Below are 7,004 nucleotides of genomic sequence, written 5' to 3'. Positions count from 1 at the left end.
CAATAGTTAAAATTTGAATGTTGACAGTAGTTTGAAGGAAAAAGTGCCCACCGAGAGTTAAAATTCGTACATTGACGGTAGCATGACCAAAAAATTCCTACCGAGAGTTAAATTTCGTATATAGGCGATAGTTTGAAGAAAAAAATTCCAACCCAGTATTAAAATTCGTTTATTGACGATTGCTTGACATAAAGACTTCAACCAATAGTTAAAATTTGAATATTGACAGTAGTTTGAAGAAAAAAGTGCCCACCGTGAGTTAAAATTCGTATATAGGCGATAGTTTGAAGAAAAAAATTCCAACCTAGTATTAAAATTCGTTTATTGACGATTGTTTGACATAAAGATTTCAACCAATAGATAAAATTTGAATGTTGACAGTAGTTTGAAGAAAAAACTGCCCACCGAGAGTTAAAATTCGTATATAGGCGATAGTTTGAAGAAAAAAATTCCAACCTAGTATTAAAATTCGTTTATTGACGATTGTTTGACATAAAGATTTCAACCAATAGTTAAAATTTGAATATTGACAGTAGTTTGAACAAAAAAGTGCCCACCGAGAGTTAAAATTCGTACATTGAGGGTAGCTTGACCAGAAAACTCCCACCGAGAGTTAAATTTCGTATATAGGCGATAGTTTGAAGAAAAAAATTCCAACCTAGTATTAAAATTCGTATATTGACGACTGTTTGACAAAAAGATTTCAACCAATAGTTAAAATCTGAATATGGACGGTAGTTTGAAGGAAAAAGTGCACACAGAGAGATAAAATTCGTACATTGACAGTAGCTTGACCAAAAAATTCGTACCGAGATCTAATTTTGTATATAGGCGATAGTTTGAAAAAGAAAATTCCAACCTAGTATAAAAATTCGTTTATTAACGATTGTTTGACATAAAGACTTCAACCAATAGTTAAAATCTGAATATTGACAGTAGTTTGAAGAAAAAAGTGCCCACCGAGAGTTAAAATTCGTACATTGACGGTAGCTTGACCAAAAAATTCCTACCGAGAGTAAAGTTTCGAATATAGGCGATAGTTTGAAGACAAAAATCCAACCTAGAATTAAAATTCGTTTATTGTCGATTGTTTGACATAAAGATTTCAACCAATAGTTAAAATTTGAATGTTGACAGTAGTTTGAAGGAAAAAGTGCCCACCGAGAGTTAAAATTCGTACATTGACGGTAGCATGACCAAAAAATTCCTACCGAGAGATAAATTTCGTATATAGGCGATAGTTTGAAGAAAAAAATTCCAACCTAGTATTAAAATTCGTGTATTGACGACTGTTTGACAAAAGGATTTCAACCAATAGTTAAAATTTGAATATTTACAGTAGTTTGAAGAAAAAAGTGCCAATCGAGAGTTAAAATTCGTACATTGACGGCAGCTTGACCAAAAAATTCCTACCGAGAGTTAAATTTCGTATATAAGCGATAGTTTGAAGAAAAAAATTCCAACCCAGTATTAAAATTCGTTTATTGACGATTGTTTGACATAAAGATTTCAAACAATAGTTAAAATTTGAATATTTACAGTAGTTTGAACAAAAAAGTGCCCACCGAGAGTTAAAATTCGTACATTGACGGTAGCTTGACCAAAAAATTCCTACCGAGAGTAAAATTTCGTATATAGGCGATAGTTTGAAGAAAAAAATTCCAACCTAGAATTAAAATTCGTTTATTGTCGATTGTTTGACATAAAGATTTCAACCAATAGTTAAAATTTGAATGTTGACAGTAGTTTGAAGGAAAAAGTGCCCACCGAGAGTTAAAATTCGTATATAGGCGATAGTTTGAAGAAAAAAATTCCAACCTAGTATTAAAATTCGTTTATTGACGATTGCTTGACATAAAGATTTCAACGAATAGTCAAAATTTGAATATTGACAGTAGTTTGAAGAAAAAAGTGCCCACCGAGAGTTAAAATTCGTATATAGGCGATAGTTTGAAGAAAAAAATTCCAACCTAGTATTAAAATTCGTTTATTGACGATTGTTTGACATAAAGATTTCAACCAATAGTTAAAATTTGAATATTGACAGTAGTTTGAAGAAAAAAGTGCCCACCTAGAGTTAAAATTCGTACATTGAAGGTAGCTTGACCAAAAAATTCCTACCGAGAGTTAAATTTCGTATATAGGCGATACTTTGAAGAAAAGAATTCCAACCTAGTATTAAAATTCGTTTATTGACGATTGCTTGACATAAAGACTTCAACGAATAGTTAAAATTTGAATATTGACAGTAGTTTGAAGAAAAAAGTGCCCACCGAGAGTTAAAATTCGTATATAGGCGATAGTTTGAAGAAAAAAATTCCAACCTAGTATTAAAATTCGTTTATTGACGATTGTTTGACATAAAGATTTCAACCAATAGATAAAATTTGAATGTTGACAGTAGTTTGAAGAAAAAACTGCCCACCGAGAGTTAAAATTCGTATATAGGCGATAGTTTGAAGAAAAAAATTCCAACCTAGTATTAAAATTCGTGTATTGACGACTGTTTGACAAAAAGATTTCAACCAATAGTTAAAATCTGAATATGGACGGTAGTTTGAAGGAAAAAGTGCACACAGAGAGATAAAATTCGTACATTGACGGTAGCTTGACCAAAAAATTCCTACCGAGATTTAAATTTCGTATATAGGCGATAGTTTGAAGAAAAAAATTCCAACCCAGTATTATAATTCGTGTATTGACGACTGTTTGACAAAAAGATTTCAACCAATAGTTAAAATCTGAATATGGACGGTAGTTTGAAGGAAAAAGTGCCCACAGAGAGTTAAAATTCGTACATTGAAGGTAGCTTGACCAAAAAATTCCTACCGAGAGTTAAATTTCGTATATAGGCGATACTTTGAAGAAAAGAATTCCAACCTAGTATTAAAATTCGTTTATTGACGATTGCTTGACATAAAGACTTCAACGAATAGTTAAAATTTGAATATTGACAGTAGTTTGAAGAAAAAAGTGCCCACCGTGAGTTAAAATTCGTATATAGGCGATAGTTTGAAGAAAAAAATTCCAACCTAGTATTAAAATTCGTTTATTGACGATTGTTTGACATAAAGATTTCAACCAATAGATAAAATTTGAATGTTGACAGTAGTTTGAAGAAAAAACTGCCCACCGAGAGTTAAAATTCGTATATAGGCGATAGTTTGAAGAAAAAAATTCCAACCTAGTATTAAAATTCGTTTATTGACGATTGTTTGACATAAAGATTTCAACCAATAGTTAAAATTTGAATATTGACAGTAGTTTGAACAAAAAAGTGCCCACCGAGAGTTAAAATTCGTACATTGAGGGTAGCTTGACCAGAAAACTCCCACCGAGAGTTAAATTTCGTATATAGGCGATAGTTTGAAGAAAAAAATTCCAACCTAGTATTAAAATTCGTGAATTGACGACTGTTTGACAAAAAGATTTCAACCAATAGTTAAAATCTGAATATGGACGGTAGTTTGAAGGAAAAAGTGCACACAGAGAGATAAAATTCGTACATTGACGGTAGCTTGACCAAAAAATTCGTACCGAGAGCTAATTTTGTATATAGGCGATAGTTTGAAAAAGAAAATTCCAACCTAGTATAAAAATTCGGTTATTAACGATTGTTTGACATAAAGACTTCAACCAATAGTTAAAATCTCAATATTGACAGTAGTTTGAAGAAAAAAGTGCCCACCGAGAGTTAAAATTCGTACATTGACGGTAGCTTGACCAAAAAATTCCTACCGAGAGTAAAGTTTCGAATATAGGCGATAGTTTGAAGACAAAAATCCAACCTAGAATTAAAATTCGTTTATTGTCGATTGTTTGACATAAAGATTTCAACCAATAGTTAAAATTTGAATGTTGACAGTAGTTTGAAGGAAAAAGTGCCAATCGAGAGTTAAAATTCGTACATTGACGGCAGCTTGACCAAAAAATTCCTACCGAGAGTTAAATTTCGTATATAAGCGATAGTTTGAAGAAAAAAATTCCAACCCAGTATTAAAATTCGTTTATTGACGATTGTTTGACATAAAGATTTCAAACAATAGTTAAAATTTGAATATTTACAGTAGTTTGAACAAAAAAGTGCCCACCGAGAGTTAAAATTCGTACATTGACGGTAGCTTGACCAAAAAATTCCTACCGAGAGTAAAATTTCGTATATAGGCGATAGTTTGAAGAAAAAAATTCCAACCTAGAATTAAAATTCGTTTATTGTCGATTGTTTGACATAAAGATTTCAACCAATAGTTAAAATTTGAATGTTGACAGTAGTTTGAAGGAAAAAGTGCCCACCGAGAGTTAAAATTCGTATATAGGCGATAGTTTGAAGAAAAAAATTCCAACCTAGTATTAAAATTCGTTTATTGACGATTGCTTGACATAAAGATTTCAACGAATAGTCAAAATTTGAATATTGACAGTAGTTTGAAGAAAAAAGTGCCCACCGAGAGTTAAAATTCGTATATAGGCGATAGTTTGAAGAAAAAAATTCCAACCTAGTATTAAAATTCGTTTATTGACGATTGTTTGACATAAAGATTTCAACCAATAGTTAAAATTTGAATATTGACAGTAGTTTGAAGAAAAAAGTGCCCACCGAGAGTTAAAATTCGTACATTGAGGGTAGCTTGACCAGAAAACTCCCACCGAGAGTTAAATTTCGTATATAGGCGATAGTTTGAAGAAAAAAATTCCAACCTAGTATTAAAATTCGTTTATTGACGATTGTTTGACATAAAGATTTCAACCAATAGATAAAATTTGAATGTTGACAGTAGTTTGAAGAAAAAACTGCCCACCGAGAGTTAAAATTCGTATATAGGCGATAGTTTGAAGAAAAAAATTCCAACCTAGTATTAAAATTCGTGTATTGACGACTGTTTGACAAAAAGATTTCAACCAATAGTTAAAATCTGAATATGGACGGTAGTTTGAAGGAAAAAGTGCACACAGAGAGATAAAATTCGTACATTGACGGTAGCTTGACCAAAAAATTCCTACCGAGATTTAAATTTCGTATATAGGCGATAGTTTGAAGAAAAAAATTCCAACCCAGTATTATAATTCGTGTATTGACGACTGTTTGACAAAAAGATTTCAACCAATAGTTAAAATCTGAATATGGACGGTAGTTTGAAGGAAAAAGTGCCCACAGAGAGTTAAAATTCGTACATTGATGGTAGCTTGACCAAAAAATTCGTACCGAGAGCTAATTTTGTATATAGGCGATAGTTTGAAAAATAAAATTCCAACCTAGTATAAAAATTCGTTTATTAACGATTGTTTGACATAAAGACTTCAACCAATAGTTAAAATCTGAATATTGACAGTAGTTTGAAGAAAAAAGTGCCCACCGAGGGTTAAAATTCGTACATTGACGGTAGCATGACCAAAAAATTCCTACCGAGAGATAAATTTCGTATATAGGCGATAGTTTGAAGAAAAAAATTCCAACCTAGTATTAAAATTCGTGTATTGACGACTGTTTGACAAAAGGATTTCAACCAATAGTTAAAATTTGAATATTTACAGTAGTTTGAAGAAAAAAGTGCCAATCGAGAGTTAAAATTCGTACATTGACGGCAGCTTGACCAAAAAATTCCTACCGAGAGTTAAATTTCGTATATAGGCGATAGTTTGAAGAAAAAAATTCCAACCCAGTATTAAGATTCGTTTATTGACGATTGTTTGACATAAAGATTTCAAACAATAGTTAAAATTTGAATATTTACAGTAGTTTGAAGAAAAAAGTGCCCACCTAGAGTTAAAATTCGTACATTGAAGGTAGCTTGACCAAAAAATTCCTACCGAGAGTTAAATTTCGTATATAGGCGATACTTTGAAGAAAAGAATTCCAACCTAGTATTAAAATTCGTTTATTGACGATTGCTTGACATAAAGACTTCAACGAATAGTTAAAATTTGAATATTGACAGTAGTTTGAAGAAAAAAGTGCCCACCGAGAGTTAAAATTCGTATATAGGCGATAGTTTGAAGAAAAAAATTCCAACCTAGTATTAAAATTCGTTTATTGACGATTGTTTGACATAAAGATTTCAACCAATAGTTAAAATTTGAATATTGACAGTAGTTTGAACAAAAAAGTGCCCACCGAGAGTTAAAATTCGTACATTGAGGGTAGCTTGACCAGAAAACTCCCACCGAGAGTTAAATTTCGTATATAGGCGATAGTTTGAAGAAAAAAATTCCAACCTAGTATTAAAATTCGTGTATTGACGACTGTTTGACAAAAAGATATCAACCAATAGTTAAAATCTGAATATGGACGGTAGTTTGAAGGAAAAAGTGCACACAGAGAGATAAAATTCGTACATTGACGGTAGCTTGACCAAAAAATTCCTACCGAGATTTAAATTTCGTATATAGGCGATAGTTTGAAGAAAAAAATTCCAACCCAGTATTATAATTCGTGTATTGACGACTGTTTGACAAAAAGATTTCAACCAATAGTTAAAATCTGAATATGGACGGTAGTTTGAAGGAAAAAGTGCCCACAGAGAGTTAAAATTCGTACATTGATGGTAGCTTGACCAAAAAATTCGTACCGAGAGCTAATTTTGTATATAGGCGATAATTTGAAAAATAAAATTCCCACCTAGTATAAAAATTCGTTTATTAACGATTGTTTGACATAAAGACTTCAACCAATAGTTAAAATCTGAATATTGACAGTAGTTTGAAGAAAAAAGTGCCCACCGAGGGTTAAAATTCGTACATTGACGGTAGCATGACCAAAAAATTCCTACCGAGAGATAAATTTCGTATATAGGCGATAGTTTGAAGAAAAAAATTCCAACCTAGTATTAAAATTCGTGTATTGACGACTGTTTGACAAAAGGATTTCAACCAATAGTTAAAATTTGAATATTTACAGTAGTTTGAAGAAAAAAGTGCCAATCGAGAGTTAAAATTCGTACATTGACGGCAGCTTGACCAAAAAATTCCTACCGAGAGTTAAATTTCGTATATAGGCGATAGTTTGA

This window comes from Xylocopa sonorina, unplaced genomic scaffold (genome assembly GCF_050948175.1).
Source record: "Xylocopa sonorina isolate GNS202 unplaced genomic scaffold, iyXylSono1_principal scaffold0024, whole genome shotgun sequence".
NCBI lineage: Eukaryota > Metazoa > Arthropoda > Insecta > Hymenoptera > Apidae > Xylocopa > Xylocopa sonorina.
Note: the sequence above shows the minus strand (reverse complement) of the source record.